Source organism: Strigops habroptila, chromosome 1 (genome assembly GCF_004027225.2).
Source record: "Strigops habroptila isolate Jane chromosome 1, bStrHab1.2.pri, whole genome shotgun sequence".
In the NCBI taxonomy this organism is placed as follows: domain Eukaryota; kingdom Metazoa; phylum Chordata; class Aves; order Psittaciformes; family Psittacidae; genus Strigops; species Strigops habroptila.
The window spans coordinates 90,970,552-90,996,349 of NC_044277.2; the positions used below are offsets into that span (position 1 = coordinate 90,970,552).

At 39.2% G+C, this 25,798-nt stretch overlaps 1 long non-coding RNA gene across 1 annotated transcript; it reads right to left on the minus strand.

The window, feature by feature from the left end:
* Positions 1–264: 264 nt before the first annotated feature.
* Positions 265–18,264, minus strand: LOC115608229. The gene is made up of 3 exons (XR_003991486.1): positions 18,176–18,264; positions 17,945–18,049; positions 265–455 (listed from the first exon to the last, which is right to left on the minus strand). It is a non-coding gene; the product is annotated as an uncharacterized LOC115608229 (long non-coding RNA).
* Between the last annotated feature and the right edge of the window lie 7,534 nt (positions 18,265–25,798).

Below are 25,798 nucleotides of genomic sequence, written 5' to 3' on the forward strand. Positions count from 1 at the left end.
CTGGCACTCCATTGAACTGCAAAATAATCTCCTGATGGAAGCAGTTGGAAGTATCATTAGCCCCAATCATTTAAAGCAAGACAAGGCAAAGCAATGAATGGAGCAATGATCTGTGCAGTCACAGAGCACTACACTAAGCAGTTAATGAAATACCTGTGTATTGGTATTTCAGCTGAAGTTTTGGAACTGGTGTAAGTGGTCTATACTTCACCCATACCACATATGTCCACTATATGCTCATTTGGAAAGTAGGAGGTGAGTTACCTGGAACAAGAGGAGGAGGACCTGCAAATGCAGGTCTTGCTTCATGCAGAACCACAGAGAAGCCATGAGGGGCACTAGCAGGTTTTTGGCAGACACGAGCATTTCCTTGTCCTTGCTGGTAGCTTTAAGGCCCTGGGGCCTCTTTCAGGTGTCACAAAGTCCACTCTCCTCAGATGTGGCTGTCCATCTTGCTGGAAAAGATAGATTCAGAGGATATCAAGCAGAAACAGCAGCTACTAGATAAATAATGCTCCTGAATTGTCAATGGAAAATCATTTCCTACAACATTGCTCAAGAGCCCAGACTAGTCACTTCAGGTAACTGAAGTGATGACGTTTTCACTCTTTCTCTGGTGAAATTTTTCTACTCAATACATTTGCTATAAAGAATTGGTCCTAATATTGATCCCAAGTTTTCCCTTGCTCAGATTTACTACTCAACCCCCAATTAAAGTTCTTTATGAGATACAGTTGTCTGATTAACATCATCATTACTGAATAATATTGGAGTAATTGAAACAACTGATGCAAAGTGGATAAGGACATCATGTTATTCCATTTTTGATAGTCATCTCTTTATGCGGTGCAGTGCTGTCAAGCCCCTCCCAGAATGACCATAGGCAAAGAAAGATTTTATGAGAACAGGTCTCTCTCTGGCTGCCACCTCAACAGGATCTAAAATGCAGATGCATGTCAACATCTGCTCCATGCTATCAGGTGACAAAGACGTCTGACACAGATATCAGACAATTAAAACCAAACAGTTTATGAGTGGGAATACTATGTAGATCACTTCAGAAAGAAAGTTATTTTTCAAGGGAACAGAAACCCTGTACACTTCAGCAAGCCATAAACTCTAGGGTTACCTTGAGAGGATGGATTGCTGAAATCAGTGTTTTTCAACATTAACCTTTTCCTTCTGGAAAGGCCAGTTCATGCCTCTATTTCACTGAACATGGGAGCTTAAGTGCTGGAATTAATGCATCCTAGGAGCAACCACTCCAAGAGGGGGCCTGTCAAAGCTGTAACAGCAAAAACAAAGGGATATGTGTTTTTTCAGTCTGCAACATGCAGCTTTTACAGTCACTAATACAATGCCCTTTTGGAAATCCCTTAGTGATAGCACACTTCATTTGTTCTACATTTAGGTTACCACTTCTCAACAACTAATATGGGGGCAAAGGGCTTTGTCTTTTTAGCAACAGAAGTAAGCAAAGCTATTATGGTACTGCAGAGCAGCTTATACAGCATCTCCTCATCTTATTCTTACAGCAGCTTCCTAGATTTCTGGTGATAAAGTGGAGACAAATTGGAAGTTTTTATTCCAAGACTTATTTCTGAAGATTTGAAACATATTTTCAACCTTAAATTAGCATTTCCTTATACAAATGGCCTCATAGCTGCATAACCCTTGATTCCTCATCTAGTGATTTTATGTCATTAGCTTGTTGCTCCTATTAACAGCATTAAAATTCAGCAAACATCCCCCAGGTTCGCCAGCAATGATGTATTCACAAATTGTGCTCTATGCCATACTTTTGCACACATAAGAGGGTACGCTTTTAAAATGTAGCCTTAGATGATGATGCTTGAAAACCACTTACCCTAGTACAAAATATTCCATCTGATGATGAAAACAGGCTTTTGGAGAAATGCTCCCCTATAAAGTGTAAGTTAATCTTACAAGTGTACCAGTCACTGAAATCACTGGTTGTGAGTTTCCATCGTTTCAATTATCCCATCCCATTGGACTTTTATGGCTTTCTAAGCCAAGTTTTCACTCATAGACAAAAGGCGGCACAAAAAGTTAAAACAACATGGGATGTGCAGGCTCAGGAGCACACTGATACCATCACTGTGCCATCCTGCTGTCTGCAGGGGCAAGTAATTTCACTGTCTTCTCTGCAATATCCCAGATGGGTCCATGAGATTTGTTGATACTAAGTATATTTTTTTTGACTCATCTAAATGGTTAAATCTTTTGAGTTAAAAGAAAAAAACCACATAAGAACAGTTTTAGTAAGGACTTATTACCTTTGCTACTTGTGTGCTAGGTTACGCTTTGAAAAGTGTGCTTAAGAAATCAGTATACTTCCAATATGCCACTTCTCTCCTAGATTCTGTAAGGGTCCATGTAAATCTCAGCTCTTCCTACAAGTATCAGAAGCCAGTAGGTGATAAAGAGAGAAGGATGCTCCTAACAATAGCAAGCTTACACTCCAAAGAATCTGTTAACTGCAGAAAAAGTTCTGGGCTTATTAGAGCCACCTGAAAAGTTTAAGGTAAAAGTGACAAAGAGGCTGCCTAGCAAGAAAAGCAGGTAATCTGAACTCCACAGGACTTCCCTTCCAGGGAAGACATGGAAAGCAGTCTGTGCTCCAACCATGGTGCCCTGCTGACAGAGTGAAAAATCCCAGCACACAACAGGAAGCTGCCCTGTGAATTGTGACTGCTTCGCATGAGTGGTGACAACATGAAAAAGAACTGGATATTTATCAGTATTTGAAATTACAGCAGTGTCTCCTTTTTGGTATGACTTATTCTAGAAAATGCCATCTCACCAGAGGAAAGCCCAGACAGAGGTAAATGAAGGTCCCAGTCATTTCAGAACAAGTTAAATTTTCACTTGTTCTTAGAAGTTAAAAAAAAAAAGAAGTCAGTTAACTGGCTAAATAAAGAGGGAGATTATATTCTTCTTTCTTGAATCTAGCTTGCTTTACCACACAGTCGAATTCTTAAGATATATTCTTCTTTCTTGAATCTAGCTTGCATTACCACACAGTCGAATTCTTAAGATATTTTAAGGTAAGAATAAGCATTAAGATATGATCAAGGCTCTGTATGAAACTTGGAGGCAAAGTTAGAGCTAAGTTGTTTGGGGAAAACAGGAGAAAAAATATAAAAATAAGAACTCAAAATGAGTCAGAGAGCAGAAAGATGACTGATCGTGTGTTTAAAAATATGCCAATTGCACACAAGGAAAAATTTGCTGTGAAAAAAAATAAATGTACATGCAGTAGCTGGCAAAAGTTTAATAATTCTGAGTTCTCACTGGACAAGTAAACTAAATAATTCAAGGCACTTTGACAGCTACTGAACTGAATTTATGAGCCTAGATTACTGATCTCGCATATGGTTCAGGGAAATCTGCACCAGTCCATATCATTATCACCTTCAATTCTAACTCTCTTACAGTTACAGCAGTTTGGGAATGCTCAGTGTGAAAATTAAGTTCCTTACAAATACAGAGCTGGTGAGATTATGGCTTTACACTTGATTCTTCACTTTTCAGTCATTGCTTCCTTTATTTCTAATCATCTCACATTATAGAACCACAAAAGGAATCCAGAGGCAACTAGAAATCTACCGAATGCTGTACAGATAGCTAGAGGCAGTCCCAGTCCCAAGCAGCAGGAGAAACAGCAGCAAGCTTCTAAAAGGTAAGAAGATAGCCACTATTTAAGAATGTTTTTCAAGGCTGGAGTGTTGATAAATTATGTATTATATCTACTGGGGCTGTATAATCTTCAAGTAACAAGGTTACAGTAAAATAAGTCCCAGTATCACCACTTTTGGGATAATTCAGAGCAAGCTCACAGAGTTGGGGGGGGAGCAGCAATGCAACGGCTAAAAACTAGCATGCAGGTATTGGAAGATAAGCAGAAAATAAGAGAGATTATTTTCAAAGGTCTATAAATATAACCTAGAGAAAAGAAAACTCAAGGGGCCATAGCTTCATTCTATAAATACCTTCAAAATATAAATATAAATGAAGGGAGGGAATTACTCAATCTCAGCAGATGCCGAGACGCAGAAGCACACTAGCAAAGACAGAGTTGAGACTAAGCTCAGAGTGCATTTCTGAGCACTAAAACCAGTTAGAGTCTGTAAGAGACTAATTATCAAAGGATATCGTCCTGGTAATACTCAAAGATGTATTCTGTGAGGCATTTGTGGGAAGAAATGCAGGCAGGGTGCAATCTTGCAAGGAGTAGAAAGACAAGCTGGCTACAGCATTTGTAGCTCCCACGTTTGGTGTCAGGCATGGCCTGAATGGATTCTCAACCCTTGGGACAGGTGTTTACAACACTCGGGCTCCTGCAATGTGGCAGTAATGTAGTAGCTAGAAAGCAAAGAACCACAGTGGTAACAAAATAGGTATGAAGCAATATCTTTTTGAAATCAAAAGACAAACAAAATCCAAATTAATTTGGGGAGCTTATGAGAGTTTTTAGGTCAACTTAACCCCAGAGCATTAAGGCTTTTGTTTTTCCTTTTATTGAGGGATAGCTTGTCAAGTACTGACGTGGCCCATAGCTATTTTCATGTGGAGATGCTGTCCTTGAAAACCTGGGCTCTTAGGATGCACAAATCAAAACGCAACATTGCTTGTGGGGCTGGCAGTCTCTCAAGCCTGCCTGCAGGTTATATCTGAAGGTAGCTTATTTTGTGCATGTTACTTAGAGATAAGGGACTCTGGGGGTCCCAATTTGGTTGGGGGAAGAGTGCTAAGTCTCCTTCTGGGTTTCGCTAGTACTGACAGTTACACTATGGTCAGAAGAAAGTTCAGGCTTTGGCCCTGTATGGATACAACCACAGGCAATAGAGTTGTTAATGTCACAGTCCATGTCAGAAAATCACATAATTGTGCTCCATAGTATTTTAGCTTCATTTATTTAAATTTTGATTTCTTGTTTAGATGCAGGGGTAAAAATACCTGTTGTTATAGATGCAAAACCAGGACATTAATATTACTATAGGTTCACTAATTTGTTCAATTTTTCAGGTTTTTTGCATCTATATTAACAACTGCAACATTGCAAGAACTGTCACATTTAACACATTGTATTGTCTTGCTACTGAATCCTGACTAGTTGACATTATTTTAGATGTGTTATTGATAAACAATTTTTTTTGCAGTGCAAAATGCCAGGCTTGATAGAGAGCAATACAGCAGTTGCTATCAGTCCAGCCAATTGCCAAGCACTTCAGCTTCTAGCATCTTGAATGATTTCCTGAAGACCTAGTCTCTTTTAAAGGCTTTGGATCCTTTAAAGCCCAACGAACTATAAACAGCATAGAAGAAAGAATAATTCTCCCAGTTAAGCCTCCCACAGAGACTGTTCTCTGTGCCAGTGTACAGATGACTAGGCTTTGAATGCTAATTGTAACACTGTGTGTACTCTTCCTGAGCTAATCAGCTCAGGGGGTACAGACAAGCAACTTATCTTATCAATTCCATTCCACCACACAAACTAACCTGAAATGCTTTTCCAATAGCTAATTTAGAGACCTCCTGTTGGCTTAGTTCAGGCTGTGGAAGGTTTGTAAACAAGCTGTGTATTTCTAGAGGAATTTGCTCTCCCTCAGTGTCTCTCTCACTTTCTCTCGCCTAAAGTATTAGGATCTAATGGAAATAGTTGCCTACTAGTGAGAAACAAAGCATGTTAGTACCTACTGGCAACAACAAATGTTCAATGTCTCAAGAGGTTTCATGTGTGACAGCCAAGAAAAGTCACTTCCAGACCTAAGTAACAGTGTATCATTCACTTTACAAAGTAAAAAAATAACTGAAAAAACCCCTATTTTCTCCTTTTGATAGTGGAGTAGTTTCTACCATTAGAAGTCATATACAAATTTTGTTTTGTCCCTCACTTTGGAACGAGATATTGTATGTATGTTAAAAGCTAGCAGTAATAACCTTCAGATACAAAACCTCTGCTGGGAATTCTTCCAGCATGAACTGCAGACAGCATCAATATGCTGAATCCTAAGAGCTTCCCCACTGTTTTGTGGGGGCTTGTATGGCTGTTTAGATCTTTACTGAAAGGGTAAAGAAGTGCTGCTAAATCTGAGTATTTTCCATTGGTACAAGTGACCACACAGCAATGTTGTAAACACGCTTTCAGGCTAGGTATTCTCTGCTTTTATATCCCTAGTAAATGTCCTCCTAATCTGTTCAGAAGTCTGTTTTGTTAAAAGGGAAAAAAAGAGTTGCCCATAAAGAATCCTGCTAATGTTTCTGGCACTGCTCTGTTTTAAATCTTTGGAAAACAAGAATTCAGACTGACTGTGGAGAAGTAGGCTTTCCTTATAAGCTAGAATGTGTGGTAGCAGTCCTCAGGGGGAAAAAACCCACAACAACCACTTCCCCTCCCCCCTCCAACAAGAAAAAACAACACCCAGACAAACAAAAGCCCAAGCAAAAAAACAACCCAAGAGAAAACCCCTTATTTGAGATAAAGGGAGTTTTGTAATTTAATAGTATTCTTATTAAAGAACAAAGAGTTTAGTGTAGCACAAATGGACTTTCAAAGACTCTGTAATTGTTCCCTCCTTGCTGAAAGTTCATTTGATCCTGTTGTGTCCATATTCCATTGTATCCTATTCTGAACTGCACCAGGGAGATGTGGCTGTTATATAATACAATCTGGTGCAGGAAGCTATCTGTAAAGCCATTAAAAATACACATTGAGTTGAAATGCGGGCATACATTTTCCTGCCATGAATTAAGATACAAAACAAGGACCCTGTTTTCAGATAAGCCATTCACCAAATCCCCAGTTTATGCTGAAAGCTGAAAGAGGAAAACCACTGAATTATCTGGGCTCTCTTACAGCTGAACCCACATTTGTGAAAGTGACTTAATTCTTAAGCCACTCTATGTATTTTGTTCAGCAGTGGAGCCACATTTTTCAGAAAGCTTAATACCTTTCCCAACCAACTTTTGAAATAGAAAGTGTAGACCGAACTCCCTTTCTGCTGTAGTTGGTAGCAGAATCCCACTTCTTCAGCTAGCAAGTGAGCAACTGTGTATGTAGTACACGAGTACCTCGGGAAATAGTATTCATGTCCCACAGAAGTGACCCCTTGTTTCTCAGCCACATTGACTGTGTGTGTCACGGCAGCTTCTTATACAATACAAAGAGTCTAAAGAGTGTTTTAGAACTGCATGAAAATGACACCTTCACTACAGGCAAGGATCTCTTGCATACATTTCCTTTGGCTTTTTCTTGTTAGCAAGGAGGTGAAAATCTCAAGCATCACAGTTCATTATTAATACAGTCATTTTCTGCTGCTCACAAGGGAGACAGAGATACTAACAGCAGGCCCCTGAGACAGCAGCCTGATTATACAACCCCTATACATAGACAATTCCTAGTGACTGCTTAGAAGAAAGGACCAGTTACAGTTATTAGCAATATTTCTTAGGCACCAGTAGTATTTGTGGTGCTCTAGAAGACAGTCGCTGTCCTACTTTATCCTGAAGAACAACGGATACCAAATGACTCTTTTGAAGATGCAGAGAAAGTGACAACTTACAACGCTCCCATTCATTTTCTTTTTGCTTTCTACTTTTTCTCCTGTCATTAAAAGGCCTGTAAATAACAATAGAATGGTGAGGGCAGGCTAGTGAGAACAGCTCTGATGAAATCTGCTTTCAGGAAGGATTGGAATAACAAAAAGGAGATACCCAGAGGCTGGGAGGTAACATAGCAGTCAGTAAAAGTGAAGCAGAGCAAGCGAACAGGGCACTGAGGCTGTCACTGATGACTACACACAAGGGACCAGTCAGAGATTTGGCTTGGTGAAGCGTTGGGATGAAGCACGTGACCACAGAAGAGAGAGACAGAAGACTGAGTGAAACAAAACCATGATTTGTCAGGCACAAGGTGATTGTAGAGAGCCGTAGGGAACAATGAGGATATGTAGAAGGTAGAGAAAGGTTACAGATTATCATCAAACAATACTCAAGATGCAAAAGAATGGAATTTTTATGGCATAACTTTTGTATGTTTAAGGACATGGAACATCAAAATGCATTTAGGACATGGATAGAGGGAACCACCAGACAGATGAAGGAGAGAAGGGAGTAGTTCAGTCATGCACATCACTAGGGAAGGAAACAAATCTGGAAAAGACTGGGAACAAAAGCTACTAGGAGAAAAGAAGGTGAGATGATGGAAAAAGCTTGTGACAGAGCCTTTCAAATTTCTTCCTTAAGTTAGTAACACTTGTGAGATTTGGAGAAAGAATGGCAACAAGAAGGCTTAGGGAAGGAAATTAAAGTCTCAGAGAGGGACTTGATGGGAGCAGTGGGACTTCTGCTTGAGAAAGATTTGAAAAGACTCTTGAAAATAATTCAGTACAGATAGTCTCTCTGGCTCTTGAAATGCCCTTTCAAGACACTTGGTGGTGGAAGAAGTGGAAGCAGGATGTGACGTGTGCTTGGGTGTACATCACTCAAGTACAAAGGAGAGAATTGCAAAGTAGAACCTAAAGAATTAACTTGAGCACCTGTGAAAACAAAAGAAGGAGCTGGTGTAAGGGCATTCCATACTATTTAGAAAATGTTTGTTCAAAGATAGGTTAATCTGCATATAAGATCCTAAGGATGAGTATATCTGAGATCTGTTATTCTAGAAATTGACCACATACTGTACTTACACGTAGTCAAGTTATTCAATTTTAATAATGAGACTATTGCAGTGGAGGACAAAGAAAGGATTTACACTTTACTGCCCAAAGTAATGAGCAATTACTCCTTTTCTTTCCAAAACTACTAGTTCTATCAGCATTTATTCTACTCCTTTACAGAATTCTCTCACTTCAGCAAATTGAAGGTTAGTTTTGACGCAGAATGAACTGAAACAGGACACTGGGATTTGCTTTCAGAAAATAGGAAGTTTACCATAACCATACCAATTGGTGTCCTAGTACATCCTTTATTTTCAAATTATTAGTTTGCTTAGTAAGAAGGTCAGAGGGAGATTGTTTGCAGATACAGTTTCGCATGAAAGGATGTATTTCAGATCAACCCTACAAGTTACTTTTCTCCACTTATACTAATCTTCCTTGTTGGTTCCCTGTTCCCTGTGGTAACACTCTGTCAAACACATTCAACATATATTACTTGCTGCAGTCCTTAATTTGTACCTGCCACTTCAAAGACCTTGGTGGCTGTCTATCTCAAAGGATGGGGTTTTAACACGGGCTAATATGTGAATGACTTTGCAGATGCAGGACAGGACACACCACTTATGTGGGTCCTACCACTTATATTTAGAAAACTGTATAAGTTTGCTGTCTAATGCAAGAGTGAAATGGAACTTCACCTAAACATGACAAACTCCTCCCTTCTTTGGCTTTTCATTCTTTTTCTTCAATGGCAGTGTAGGCAACCAATTGGCAATACACAACCTCTGCAAAGGGGGGTGTGGGTGTGGGGGAGAAGTCTATTAGTAGACCGAGAACCATAATAAAACCTGGAGTTCTCATTTTACTGTTAATTTCTACATGGTATTCTGCAAGCAAGCAGGCTCACTCTTCTTGCTCCAAACCAAGTAGAAGCCATTAGTTTCTCAGCAGGACATACCCTGAGCTCAGTGCCCCACTATTGAATCTATCCAAATTGCAGTTTGAGCATAGTGAGCTTGTGCCTGCCTTCAAAACAGATAAGAAATACTCTCTTTTTGTCTGTGAGTAGAACTCCTGTATCCTTGTTTCTCTGGTTATCAGAAAGGATATATACTACTTTTCCTTTGAGCAATTAGAGAGGGAAAACCAAATACTGTTAAGCTGCTTAAAAAAATTAATATGCATTTCAAAATTAAGAGTTAGATCTTTATATTTCCTTAGATAGCACTCTTACTTTATATTCCAAACTTATGTCAGTCTTTGAGCATAAACTCATTGCTCTTTCTTCTTAAAATACACAGCAACAGGGGACAGCAAAGACAGGTGTTTAACTTTTGTTGAAGAACATGCAATTCACTGCACGCTATTACCAAACAAGAGAGACTTCCTCAAATACTTAACAACCAACACTTGATTGTACAAAACAATTATATAACCTTTAATCATGGAGGCCTTTCTGAATCTGCACTTTTGACCTGAAAGCTATTAAGGAACATTTCAAGGAAATATGAATGTGTAGGAGCCAAGATCAAGTAGATGGATCGACATTAAAGAGAAGAAGGGGGTCATATTTAACGTAGTTCACATAAGTTGCTCCAAGTATAACTTCAAACAGTATCTCCTTTTTTTATCACCTATCCACTTCGAAGTAAAAATAAAATCCTTCCTTTGATTTTTATATAAAAGACAATACACTCATCATATCTTTGTCATGCAGTACAAACCAGCTTTCCAGTGACAGTCTGCAGTAACTCATTTCTGCTTTTTCCAATTAAAGAGAATTAGAATGCAACATTTAACTTTTGGTAGGTAAAGGTGCATGAGCTATTGGAAAGTCAGTGAAGTCTGTTGGTGGGTTTAGAAAGTTCTAAAAGCTTTTGCCTGTGTTTAAGAGGTCCACTGTCTTCTACAGATAATGCCAGGACCTTATAAGAGTCCTTGTGTTTAAGGATTACTCAGACCTCTCACACTGCAAACAGTAGCAAAGCATGGCATCTTTGAAAAAGCATGCTCCTCAGAGTCAGACGCAGAGAATGTTCCTTCTGGATGGCAATCACACTGCCATTTTTCAAAGTCAAAAAAACCTCATATATTTCCTCCAAGCCTTCAGTTTCTGCCCTTAGAATCTAACCAGCATACTCTGTAATAGGGATTACTATTGGCAGTGTGGGATCTGCATCTGTATCCTGGGATTAAGGTAGTCAGTAAGGCATCCAAATAGAGGAGGCTGCTGCGTACAGCTGGTTATAGACCTAGTTTAGGTCTGGCAGGATTTGTTAGGATGAAGCTGTACTGATGTGACTGCTAAAGGTCTACCCAACCACAGCCAAGTTGCATCAGAGATCTATAACCCAGAAAAACCTTTTGGAAAACAAGTAAAGAAAATAAAAAAATCAATTTTAGTATATCTGAGTGCTTCAAACATTTGCCTGAAGTTGACTGCAAGCAACAAAATTCAGATGCAGTCTCCCAGCAGAATAAGTCTGTGGAACCAAAGGTACTTTCTTGATACCAATACAGCATGGCAAACCAAAGGTGATACACAGCTCTATCTGCTAGTCACTAACACGGAAGAACTAGCTGGAGCTACGGTAGTCAGCAGTAGCTTTGGCAATAGTGGCCATGGAATAGTGCAGTTCAAGATCCTGACAGGTGTGACGAAGGACAGTAGCAGACTACTCAGGTAGGCCTCGGGTGAACAGATGTCGTTTTATTCAGGGGACTGTAAGGGGGTTCCCAGGGGAGGCAGCTCTGAAGGGCCAAGGATCTCTGGAAAATGGCAGGTCTTCAAGGTCAGCATCCTCCAAGTGCAGGAATGATCCACCCTGATATTCAGGAAAACAAGTAGATGCTTCATGACTCTCTTGGCTATGCAGGGAACTCGAAACACATTTCTACGTGCATCAGGGAGAAGTGATTAGGAACAGTTTGGATTGAACAAGAATAAATCATGTCTGACCAACCTGTTCGCCTTCTGTGCTGCAATGACTGGATCTTTGGAGAAATGGGAGAGCAATGGCCTCAACTTTAGCAAGGCTTTTGACACCGTCTCCTCCAGTTGACATCCTACAGGATGTTATGGTCTGGATGGGTGAACAAGAAGATGGGTAAATAACAATAACTGGTTGGATGATTAGGCTCAGAGGACAGTGATTAATGTGATGTACACCACCTAGAGGCTGGTGGCTACTGCAGTACTGCAAGTGACAACCTTGGGACCTATCCTGTTTGACATCTTTGTAAACGACATAGAGGAGGTGATGGAGGGCATACTGGCAAGTTTGCAGATAACACCAAACTCGGCTGGGGAGGAGGACCCTCCTCTCTTTAGCAGGAAAGCCCTGCTTGAAAGCAAAGCTGCCATTCATGAGGACTACACAGACTGGAGGAATGAATGGGCTGACAACAACCCAAAGTTTTTGGTACAAATCTAGAGTCCTTCCCCTGGGAAGGAAAAGATCCAGGATCAAGACAGACCAGAAACTGACTGTCTGGGAAGCAGCAATGCTGAGAAGAACCTGGGGGCTGTGATGAGCAGTGTGCTGAACATGACTCAGCTGCATGCTTGGCAGCAAGGAAGGCCAACAGCACCCTGGGCTGTACGAAAAGGAGCACGTCCAGTAGATTGACATGCTCACTATTCAGTACTCATTAAAGCACATCTAGATGCTGTGTCCAGTTTTAGATCCCTCAACACAGGAAAAACATGGATAACCTGGAGGATGTTCAGTGGAGAGCCACTAGGATGGTTGGAAGCTGGAACTCTTGCCCTATGAGGGAAGGATAAGAGATGAGGTCTTGTTCGGGCAGAACATGACAGCAGCCTTGCAGTAACTACAAGGGGGTTAGCAAGAAGATGAAGCCAGACTCTTAACAGTGGTGCATGGTGGGAGGACAAGAGGCAATGGGCATAAATTGAAACAGTAGAGGTTCAGACCTTTTTTCCTCATGAGGACAGTCACAGGAACACATTGCTCACAGAAGGCTCTGCAGTCTCCAGCCCTTGAGATTTACAATACCTAATTGGTTAAAACCCTGAGCAACCTATGGGTCTGATCCCATAACTGGCCCTGATTTGAGCAGGAGGTTGTACTAGAGACCTCTTGTATTGTCATACGATTGTCTGAACAGGACAACTGGTGTAGCCTCTGCAGCATCATGAATCTTGAAGAGAGCTGGAACTTCTTTCTTCCCGCTGTCTTTTTAGATAACACTTTGACAAGACTTCCATGAAAATGAAAGGAAGAAGACAGATCTCAGTATCTGATGCCACCCTATGCCCTCTAGAGCCATGCAGCCAATTAGTGCCTCTGGCACCCAGCTTGCTAGATGTAGAGGGAAATGTGGAATTAAGCATTCCTGATGAAACAAACACAGAAGGCAAAACAAATAATCTGGTGCTGTTTACTGCAGTGGTATTAATACTTTTATTTCCACTTGCAATAAAGTTGCTAATATCAGCAAAATTTATTCTAGATTATAAGACTATGCAAATATCTACATAAATCAAGTGTAGTACTTGGATTCCTGGCAGTTGGCCAGTATAACACTCTGTGTAAACAAAGTTGGCTATTTCTATATTAACCACTCATGATTATGCCTGTCTCCTGGACTATAAAGCTAGAAGATTACCCTTCACTGCATGTTTCTGTGTTTGACAAAGTCTAGCAATGAAGGTGAATTTACAGGCAATATACAAATTATATGTATTGCAATGAAATGCATGTCCATTCTTCTGATTGAGGTCCATTTAGGAATGCCCTGCTGGCTTTAGAAAAGGATTGTAAGTTTAAAGGTTCCTGATCAGAACAATAAATGAACCATGTGAGTGGTAAAGTTAGCTGGAGGAACAAACACAGAAGATTTGTTCAGTGACATAAATTAGGACTTAGAATTGTCTCAACAATTTACGTAACATTTGCTGTGCATGAATCCATTGCCTGTGTTTAATATTGCATGTGTGATTTGATAGATCAAGTGCAATTTTACAGTGAAGCAAGGACACAACAGATGACAACTTTCCATGAAGGAAAAAAAGTGATAGCTGTATTCACATATTGTGGATGTAGTAAAATGAATCTGAGTTTAGTAATTATTTATTTATCTGCATGTGGCATTGTTTTGTCTGGTTAACTGATTTTGGTTGGGGTTTTTATCTTATTTTGGTTTTGTACATAGGTCACTACTGCCTAAGAAAGAACCTAATATTTGTAATGAACCGAGTGCATCACTTCATGTTTTGGAGTCCAGTGCCAATTGCTTCTTGTAACACAACTATAATAACAAGGAGCAATTTGAGATACTGATACTGTTCAAATCAAAATAGGAAAGATGGTAAACTTGCAGATAAAAGGGTATGAAAAATGTACATGTGCTTTGTCCTTGTAATTGTAACTCTCTGCATTCATATGACAAATTTTGAACACTTGAACTGAGGAAACTCAACATGCCCAATTACCCTATACAGAAATGTGTTTTTAGAAGAGGCACTTGCTAAAGAGTATTTCAGAACTTTCATACAATCCTGCTACACCTTTGCCAAAAGCACTCAAGGAAACACTTCAGTAAGTGAAAGACTTGCAAAGGGTGCCATTTGATGATAGGAACGTTACAGATATAATCCTTACTCTGTGCAGTCATCACAAACCATTTCAAGTGCTGACACCTATAGTTCTGCTTTCTGCTACACTTAGTATCATCAGCAAAAAACACCGAAGAAAATTAGAAAACAAAACCCTAAACTAAACAATTCCTCCTCCCTCTTTCTCCTTCCTTGTCCCCCTCCCCTCTCCCAAGAATTTGGGTCAAGAACTTTCTTGTTGCCAACTAGCAACTTTGTCCTTACTGCAGGATAGCAGGTTGGGGGAAAAAAAGCTATGTATGCAATCTATCCACCTAATACCTAAAGTCCCAGAAGGTGCAAATACAGAATACACGCATGTACTGGCCCCTTTCAGCATTGCCTGCCATCACTGATAACAGGGCTATTTAAACACACTCCGCTGAAGAAATAAACAGCATTTCCTCTTCAAGTGTCTGAGCAGCAAGCAGGCACTTAGTGCTGAAGGAAGGAGTCTAAGGTTTAATTTCCAGGAAGGTTGTCTGTATAACAGCAGCTGTGTCAGAGGAGCAATCTCTAGTTTACACAACAAAATATCCTTGAACTACCAAGCTGCAGGCAAAGACTGCAAATTAAAATTAACTACAAGCGTGTCTTGGCTGCATAGAGGCAAAAATGCTGCAGCCCATTAGAGAAGCAAGAAAAGCCAACAAGGGCACTGGTGAACATTTAATAGGAGTTAAATGTCACTGGAAGGGACAGCATCTATCAACTTTCCCCTTAATTGGGGGTACTTTTGTTACTGAGACCAAAATAAATTTCACTTCTGTATTTTTTGAACATAAAACTATAGGGCATTTTCATAGGTGAGGATGACAACTACGTTTTTCACTTTACCCATCTTATTCCAGGCTACAAATAGACTCACCTTGCCATTGTGAATATCCTTTACCTTCCTCCCACCACACCTGTTTATTCAAGCATGACAACATTTTGGGACAGGATTATCAAACGGCTAGGACAAATTTCACTGTGATTTAACTTGGCACAGCCTTTTAAGTGAAAGCATTTGCTGTTACAGACCCTGATAATGGCACCTCTAGGTACAATACCCTATTCCAGAAGATCTGTGTTAAACATTATGCATTCCAAAATAGTTACCTCCTCTGGAACAAAATCATTAAGCTGAATAGCCTGACTTAATTAGACTTAAATGTCATCAGTGATTCACTCTGTTTTAATAAAGTCATCTGTTTTCATGTCACTTCTGTAATTTATGCCATAAAAAGCCAGTCGTGTTGTACCAATGCCTCAGGAGCACAGTTAGAAACTATCTGAAAATCTTTCAGGGCTACCTTCTCAAAGGTTTTATGCCACTCTAACAGACACAAAACAGTATCTGTGATGGTAAAGCTTTTTCAGGGAAAGATCACAGATAGCTTTGTGGCTACTATAAAATTTAGAGCAACAACATAAAAAAAGAGCAGAAGTGTATTGTAGGAGGAACTCTGCTTTGCTACAGAGCTCTGAAAGTGAGCAGAGTGAGAAGCAGAAAACATAAGGAAACGGGTATTTATGGAAAAGCTATTTCAAAATGGTCTTAAAATTTGCCTGGTAGCTTAGCAAGTTCACTGTGTTCCCTAATTTTTTTTTTTTTTTTTTAAAGAAATGCCAGAGCTGTGGGTCAGAGCCAAATAAGAGGCTTTTGTCAATATATACATCCTATTCATCCTGACTTTTCACTACACCTGGATATTAGAGTTGCCTTAGGAAATGTGTAAAGACATTACATGCATTCAGTTCACTGACAATCTAAAAGTCAATATATGACTTACCAATATACTCCAAGTGTACTTTTACATGTGGAATGGCAGGAAAGAAGCTGTGGTAAGGATCTCACTTCTGTGCACTGAGCTCAGTAGTGCACAGATACCATCCTAAAGCAAACTTAAGCACTCTGAAGTAGAACTGCATGTGATAACCTCCAATGCACAAACCCTAGGAACATGCTCTTGAACTCTCCAAAGATTTAGATGGAAACCAGAACATATATAAACAACTATAGGTCACCTAAGTTTCATAAGGTTGGTACTTGCCACTGTGATGGATCCAGTCTAGGAGCCAAGTTTGCTGGATGGGAAGCCTGCCTCAATCTACTTCAAAGCACAGCTGGGAGTAAGCAGGTATGCTAATGAAGAAATTACATATGCTACTCATTTACCAGCTCCCAAAGGAGCCTTAATAGCAGAAGTTGATTACACATGCAGCAGCAAGAAGGTCCTATAGCTGATTAAACACATTTGTGGGTACAGTGCTCCTTTCTGTGCTAGAAGCAAACAGGACAGGCAATATACAGCCAAAAGTAGTTGTAATGCATCTCCTAGTCAGATTAACAAGACCAAACACTCGCCCTGAAAGACTCTACTTGGTATCATCTGTGATTAAATAAAAAAAATAAATTTAAAAGTCATTAAATGAGCATACAAATACCCTCGGTATATTTTGTTTGTATGTTTTTCTTCCTCTACAAATACTGAACAGATTTGCATGCATGAGTTAGTGATGATTGGGTATTGCTAAAACTGTGTTTGCTTTCCATTTTGTTTGAAGCAGCTCCACTGGAATCAGGTTTGTTTATTTACCTGGTCCTTGATAAATGGTCTTTGACACTCAGTTATCAGGGGTTCATGCTCACATCTCTTATTGGAAACTCCATTCTCCTAATTGTTGTTGTAAGGAGGACAACACAAGACATGGTTTTGCCTTCTGGCTATTTCAGCTGGGTCTGGTATCAGCCATGTTTTATTACAACCTGTAAGACTGGGATCTCTTTTGATTGTCCTTCCTAAGACTTACGTTTTCCTTTTAGCTTTTTTTTTTTTTTCTCCACTTTCACATACACTCACACACAGGATACATTTAAAGGAATACATTGATCTTAATGACCTCTCAAAATTTATCCTGGGGCTAATCAGAGGCTTGCTGTGTTGTGCTGGCTAAATCTATCACGGTATTGAATAATTCACAGTCTGCCTTAAAGACTCCAGATTAGGTGATTTACCCCATATTAATGTGATGCTTTTGCATTTTAATAGGCTTTTTTTAATGTTTTACAAAATGTTTCTGAACTCTCCAGCAACAAGGAATGATGGTATGAACCACATAATTCTAGCAAAGGACAGCAAATAACATCAGATTTATGAGTGTTGCTACAATACCTCTCATAAGTTTGAGTCAGACCAAACCCTTTTGCGGAGTCTTACCCCTATTCTGATCGCACAAGTGGCTTTTCCCAAATTGTCTGACACTTTAATGAAAGTAGTCAGGCACAAGAGAAAAAATAAGGCATTCTGAAAGCTGAACTAAGCTTTCCGAAACTGTTCTAGTGCAGAAGTTTTATATCCCTTAGAGAAGAATCCTAGAAGAGAACAAAAGAGATTTAATCGCTCTGAGGTTGGAATTTCAGAGAGAAGTGTCATGAGTGGGGTCATATTTTTCCATTTGAAAGGGAGACAGCCTGTCAGCAGAGCTCAGTGTGTTAGGCATATGTTGGGTGTTGAGAATCATAAAATGCAGGCCAGGTGATGTGAACACTCACATCCCTTCCTTCCAGCTGTACTGCACTTTTGTGCCTCAGCTACTCAACAGATCACACATGTGCTTTTACTAGGCTCTCAAGAGAACAAATTAATGGCATTTATACCTTAAAACCTGCTTATGTGCTTGCTGTGAGAAGGAAGTTGGAGGAAGCTACCATATGTCTTCAATATCTGCTTTATACGCTTCACTGGTATTGGTGTCTTTGTACCTACACAGGATGGAAACAAAACAGAAAATACTTCAACCCTTCCCGTAGATGGCAGGATGGCAATTAAACTTCAGTTCTGCAAAATGCAGCCTAATACATATGGGGTGTGGGAGCTGAACTGCTTACCTATCTGGTTTTGGTCAACTCAAGCTTTTGAGAATGGGACTTGCTGACAGTTGGCATGGAATATGGTGACTCTCCATCTTCAAACAAGGAAAGGCTAGAGAAGAGACAAAAAAGACAAAGAAATGAAAATAGGGAATGGACAACATCACAGAAGCATAACATAGAACAGAGTGTGAGGCATTACCTAGGTTACAGTCTGAAGTACCATTTCCTATCACTAACAGGCGAGACAATTGCATTTACTGATTTCAAAGATAAATTTTTGTTCCAAAAGGCAACACATCCTGCTTTTTATTTTCCTTACGTGATCTTGCATTTCATAATTCTTCTGACAGGGAGAAGAGGGCAGCATTCAACAGAGTAAGCCATCTAGAAATACTAAGATCTTGAATGCTCAGTTGCTCACCTAGCAAACCGGTAATTCATTTTTAGCTTGTGTTTCCTGGCTTGCAGCAGAGATCCAAGCCTTCATTTCACATACTCCATCCCAGCTCCTCAAATGCCAAAGTATTGAAGCCATCACCAGCATAATGAATATGCAATGCGCTATGGAACACCTGCTGTTGTTTTTTAAATGGACTGCAAGCAATTATGGAAGTCACCTGGGATATAAGACACCCAGGTTTTCATTCAGTGCTAATTTAGATAACCATGTTAGCCTCTGGCTTACTCTCTGTTCTGGGGTGGGGCTGCTTTGTTTCCAGAAAATTCAGTCTGCACCTGAGAGTCTTTCATGGCAGCTGGCATGTTTTGTTAAGACATATCAACATTAACAGCAGCAGCAAAAATGTCCACCATTTCTTCTGGACACTTCTAAAAGAATACTACAGAATTATTTTTTCACACCACATGCAACTGAATGGTGGAGACCGTGGCTACAGTTCAAAAACGTGACTGAACATTTAAAAGAATAACAATAACATCTGGAATTTAAATGATTGCTATTAATACACAAGCTGGAAGAAACACTAAACTGCATGCTTGAGAGCTTAAGCCAATCTTTGCTACTAGGTATTAGAAGGAGATATATTGCAAATTATCCTATCACTGCCTAATTTAGGGTCTCATGAATCTGCACTGGAGCACCTGGTGCAGTCAGGCAGGAAATTCAAGTATGAAGTTGGTATTTATGTTCTTCTATACCTACAGAATGTGCAAAACTTAGAATGAGCTGTGCACGTTCAGAACTGCAGAGAATTAAATCATGCACGTGGGTGATTGAGAATGTTGTTACATACATGCCTGAGATTAAATAAGTACATCTGAAAATGTTGGATGTAATATACATCTATCACTGTAACCAAGTGCCCGTAGGACCATTCAGGTACAATGCCATCCTGAATCATAGACAAGAACCGAAACCAGCCTCAATAGAGGTGCTATTCCATCTCCCAGAATGTGAGAAGGATCCATTCTGTGTACAACATTCATGATGGATGTTGTCTAACCAATTCTTAAAAAAATTCCAAATTCAGCAATTCCATAACAACACTAGGCAGTTTATTTACAGTTCTTCATAAACTTTAGTGCCCAGTTTATGTCTATCTGACTTTAATTCAAGCTTACAAGTTACATTTACAGAAGAAATGAAGAGCAGATTATATTCTTCCACTCTGCAGCAGCCTTTATGTAGCTGATACGTATGTGCACTCATTCTTACTTGTCCTTATTCTGCTGTATTCCACTTTTTCAAATCACTCTGTGTTTTGTCATGATCTTCCCAAATTCTCATCTTCTCTCTGATTTCTCTGTGGTCCCACTTAATGCTGTGTTATCTGTAAATGGAATAAATAAATTTTCTATCCTGTTGTGCAGGCCTGTGACAAAATCCTCTGTATCGATACAGACACCTTATAAATCATAGAATCATAGAACAGTAAGGGTTGGAAAGGACCTTAAGATCATCTAGTTCCAACCCCCCTGCCATGGGCAGGGACACCTTGCACTAAACCATGTGGTCCAAGGCTCTGTCCTACCTGGCCTTGAACACCGCCAGGGATGGAGCATCCACAACCTCCCTGGGCAACCCATTCCAGTGCTTCACCACCCTCACTGTAAAGAACTTCTTCCTTATATCTAATCTAAACTTCCCCTGTTTAAGTTTGAAGCCATTAAATGCTAGGATGAAATAAAAATCTTCAGAGTCGAGTCAGCATTTTCTTAGAAACTGCAAACAACCACAGAATTGAAATCTAGAAACACAGATTTTTTCATTCTTTTGCTCATTTAGCACTTGCTTGTTACAGTTAACAATCTAAAAAATCAAGCATTCTCCTCATTCTAAAATCAAACTGTGTTTAATATCAGGAGTAGATGACATGTATTTCTGTTTTAGCACTAGTCAATTTAAACATCAGTCATACAAGAACAGATTTACAGCTGAAATGAGTTGCCGTCTCAGAATAAATGAAGCAGGAAGCCTGTTATTTCCTCAGTCAATCTTTCACATATAGCATATGTATTGTAACTATAACCCATCTATTTCAAGGTCTGCAGAATTTAAATGCATCCGTATCTTGCAAAAGGAGTCTTAAAACTTACTCTCAAGACACTGATTATTCTGGAGCATGAGTCATTTGGGAATGTATTAGATAATAATAACCTGCAGAGGGGAAGAAATTTTATTCCATAGTCCAAAGTCTTTTTTTGTCTTTTCTAATATCAAACTTCATGGAAGTAGCTCTTCTCCTCGTGGTAAATACAGTTTTATAATGTTACCTAACAAATCTCTTTGCCCTTGGGAAAAATTTCATCTATTTCCCTACACTTAGATAGGAAATTACAGCAGAGCCAATTACTTCTCTGAAAGATGAACCATTCCTGAAGTGCAGCCACTGCATATCACTTCTATAATTTGGTCCCTCACAAATCCTCTTCATCAAGTTGCATACCAAGATTGTTATATGTTTAACATAGAGTTTCATGTATTAGTAGAGCAGCAACCATCTTTCTGAAAGAAAAATCAGAATAATGGGAGTTCAAGAATATAAGCGAAAATGTTCTTACTGGATCTTGTGTTCCTCACTGATCAGAACATGAGTAAGAACTTCTGTGTGTCTTTACAAGTTCTCTTCAAGGCTGAGAGTACATTTGGTGTCTCCATATTATGGGAGATTCATAATACTCATCTATCTTGCAGGACTTCTTGAATATTTTCTTCAGCACTTCAAGACTTAAATGAGAGATGCTGCGCAAGTGCAAAGTATGATGATAACAATTTTTTTCAATATCTCAATTATTACTTCTCTTCACTCAGTTTCTTAGCCAGAGCACAAGATAGTCTCATTCAATCATTTATATAGTAAAATCCCTTATTTACAAAAATAAAAGACTTATCCTGATTAAATTGTCTTCCTTTAAACAAAGATGAACAATTTTCACTGTGGGTCTTCAGCACTTAACTGAAATATAACCAAACAGATGTCAAGAAATGGTAAGAAGCATCTTAAGAAGCTACTTAAATGATGAGTGCCTTTGTGTAGTTTTAAAATTTGCATCTTTTCCATTCTGTGTGGCAACAGAACGGAGACTTATTCTTGCTGCATGGATATGTTGTAACCAATCTTTTTTCCACAGAGCTTTCCAAAGGAAAAATAAATTACAAATTAATTAATTAAAAGCTTTATGGAAGACAAAGCCTAAAATCAGATCACAATTATTACAACTATTATGTGGAAATATTGTTCCACATCATGAGCAATGGTTGCTTGAGAACCTGAAAAGACCTTGTTCTATACCGCTATAGAGCAGAAGGCCTTTTAGCTGTAATACTCTTCGATAGTTGCAATGGTGACGTATGTACAGTCTGTTTTACACAGAGGAGTTGAAGCCATGCCTGGCATTTTTAAGTGCTACCACAGAGCAAAAAAATCAATGATAATGGTTTTTAATACTCTCTGAGTTGCCACTTCAGGGCAGGGACTGTTTTTCTGCTTATAGGACACCTAATAAAACAGGGCCAGAATTTAATTAAAAGGCCAAAGAGCTGTTGAAGTTGAAATAACAAAAAATAACTGCTATATTTAGAGAACCAGTCTGAAAACCCCAAAGAACCTGGCTAGAATGGCTGTGCCAGTACAGAGCAGGTGATAATTAACTTCTTGTGTACGCCAATGTCACATTAGGACTTAGAGCAAATCTTCCTGCTGCAGCTTGAGCTCAGTATTTCTTTACCTATTCACCATGGACAGAGAGAAGAGATCATTCTTCTTTCTGAAGCAGCCTTTCATGTGCTTGAAAACTATTAATTCCACTCTGTTCAGCCTTCTGTATTTTACTCTCAGTAATCTCAAGTCACTCAGTCTTTCTTTGAAGGTCATGTGTTGTAGACTTCTGCTCATTCTCATTGCTATCCCCTAACATACATCTAAAGTGTTCATTTTTTTTCTTGAACTGCAGTGCTATCTTCTTGACCTAGTAGTATTATCGCAGCATACCGTTAAATATAGAAGCTTTTCAGAAAGCTGATATAATACAGCCTGTTAAAAAGTTGAGCAGCAAATAAAAGGCAAGAGGAATGATAGTCCATAGCAATGCCTAGAGCACTCTCTGCTAGTGTTAACATAATAACAAGTGCATGCTGGTCTGAGAACTGGCAGGTAAACTTACTGTCTGTTATGAGCAATTTCAAACCTCCTGGGGGCAGTAAAGATAAGAAATCAGCACTCCTACCCCAAAAGCAGATTCTAGCCAATTCACTTTAATAGGTAGATCTCATCTCCCAAGTGTTGCATCAGTTCAGTACCCAGTATAATGAAATGAGTCATCCCGTCACCTCTTCCTACTTCTAATGCTGTCAGCAAATTGCACACCTTAAGCAGCTCAGGAAAAAGCCTCTTTCTGCTGTTTCCTAAACTTAACCCACTTAGAACCCATGTGTTACAGAACAAGAGTACAAACTGAAGGCTTCTTAGCAATATTTCAGTGAATAACAGAGGGAATGACTGTTATTTCCCAGAGAAGAAATTGTGAAACAAGTTTAACAAAATAAAATGAGGCTAATAAAAGCCATTCCAGAGATATTGCAAGTAATTTTATAAAGAATATTGTTGATTGCATGCCTACTGGACAAACTAATACAGTGAAAGATGTCTGAGGAGAAGAAACGAACAGAAGATTGAGACTGGTTTGTATACATTTGAAAAAAACTGTCACCGTGAAAAACCAGCATGCCAGTCTGCTTTCAAATATGTAATCAGCGCATTTTGGTTTGTTGATGATAGGAAGGTAAGTGGATAGCCAAGTTCAGGTTAGCATAAGTGACTGTGAAGTGATTAATACTTAATGTACCTGAGGCAGAGTAACTAGAAGTGCAAGATGTAATTAAGGAAATAAAGAACATGAATAGTAATGCTCTTCACACCTGGTGAGAAAGAGAGCATTGTTGACATGGTGTGATAGCTATACATGGTAACTGAAGTGGGAAATGTGTGAGGGGTAGCGACAAAATAAGAGGATTTGTAGGACCCTTCTGAAGAAGACCTGATTTTCAAAGGTGCTTTCAAGACAGGAGTGTACAAACCTGTAAGTCAATTGGAGAAGGTGGGAGATTAAATTTTGTTCTTTAATTACAAATACATTAATGGTAGCGAATGGGAACTCAATAGTTATTCAGAGTGTTATTACTCTACTATAAGGGTTTACTTTCAGACTATGCTGGGTAGTTCTCTTGTCTTAAAAATAAATTAGCAGTAAACTTTAACTTCTCTCATACTTTACTTCACAATTCAGGCAGATGTTTATTGAAGTATAGAAAAATAAATTGAAATAATGAATATATTTAATTAGGAACTTAGGTTATCTGAGAAATTATACCCTAAGCTACATAGAACATGAGCCAAACACAAAGAAACAGTTTATGCGTAACACCTATCCATGCATGATATGATGCAATACGTATATCACTATCAACTAACATTTGGGGTTGCTTATTCACCATGTCTCTGCAATTCCATTTCAGTTGTGATCGCCTTGCAGTTAATAAGTTATTAAATAACAAACTCCATAACAAAAAATGCATAAAATCCTGCTCAAATGTTTCCGTTAGAAGAAAAGGCTGTGATCTTTTTGCCATGTATAAAGGATTAAGCAACAACCTTGATAAAGTACTAGCCACTGCTTTTATGTCTGAGATTAGTGGCATTTAGTAAAGTTAGGACAGCAAACTGTCCTAAAAATAATTGCTGGTATAAGGCGGTCACCTTCAGCAGTGTTTCCACCACCTTCTCAATTAGCCGCCATCCCAATTATCTCCCTCATGCATTCTAGCATCTGACAAGCAAGCAGCCCTGAAGCACATATTACAGTCCATGCTTCCTCTTTCATTTTCCAAATAACATTTAGACCTAAGTATGACAGAATAGGATGTTGTGGATCTTCCCTTCTCAGGGAAGGGGTTACATGCCTCAAAGGAGAAAAAATATCCATGAGAAATCATGAAACTTAAATCCATTCTTTCCTGAAACATATTTTGGTATTTTCATGGACTACCTGCTTCCTAATTCCTAATACCAATCTCTCAGCCTTGATCATACAGCAAATCATGCTCCCATTTGCTCCTGGCCACACAGCAACATCAGCTCAGGGGCAAGAAACATGTACTTTTTGAAAAAACATCCTTTGGGCATGCAATGAGGGTGTTCCCACAGCACTTCTAACCACCTATGAGAAATCAAGGTCCTGCGTTTGTACCTATGGCAAGATCATATCTACACCACAGATTCTACTGTGATGGCACAAAACTAACCTGTAGGGTCTAACCCTCTTCTCAGTCAAAATGGCAACATTCAGCACTTTTCCATCTACAGCTCAGAATGAAATAAGTTATCCTGCAGTAAAACCAAGCAAAGATGTTGGAGTAAGGAAACTGTGTATGACTTTTTGATCTCAAGAGCTGCTATACTGTGAGACTGGGGAGAGAAGAGGGGATGAGAGGATTTTCAGGAAACAAAAGCTAAGTAAAAAGAAATCAGACAGCAAGTCAATGTCAATATTTTTTGGTTTATTTCAATATGGGAATTTAAATTGATGACTTCCTGGACTGCAGATTAAAAGGTTACAGAGGATGCAGATAATCTTTCATGCAGAGTATGTTGGAGGCTTGAAATTCACTCTCCAGTATTTGACACAGCAGTTGTAATCCTCATGTTAGCTCTTGGGAACTATATGACCAAAGGTAAATAGCCAGCTTGTCTCTTAATGAGCATCTGGATAACAATTTACAGTAACCTTAAGTTCGTGTGGAGGGGATGCTGCTTAAAGTATGTGTGCTATTTTCTGGATGTGACACTGGAGCAGATTTAAATAAGTTTTACTGAATTAAATGAAACCAATGTTTTTAGCAAGCTATAAAATTAGTTAAATAAGTTCAGCATAATCAGATAACTTTCCTAATCAGTCATACACTAGAAATAATTTTTCCGCTTAGCCAAATCTGCATTTATATGTGTTGAAGAAAATTCTTTGTCCTAGGTTTCCCACAGCACAGTCTCAGACATCTGATTCTTAGAAAATTGCGTGGCACTGGAATAGGAGCAGCACAAGCCGGGTGCCTCTGGGGAGGGACCCAGAACAAAGAAATTCCTGAGTTCTTACACCCTTACATTCTAGGCACCCAACCATCAC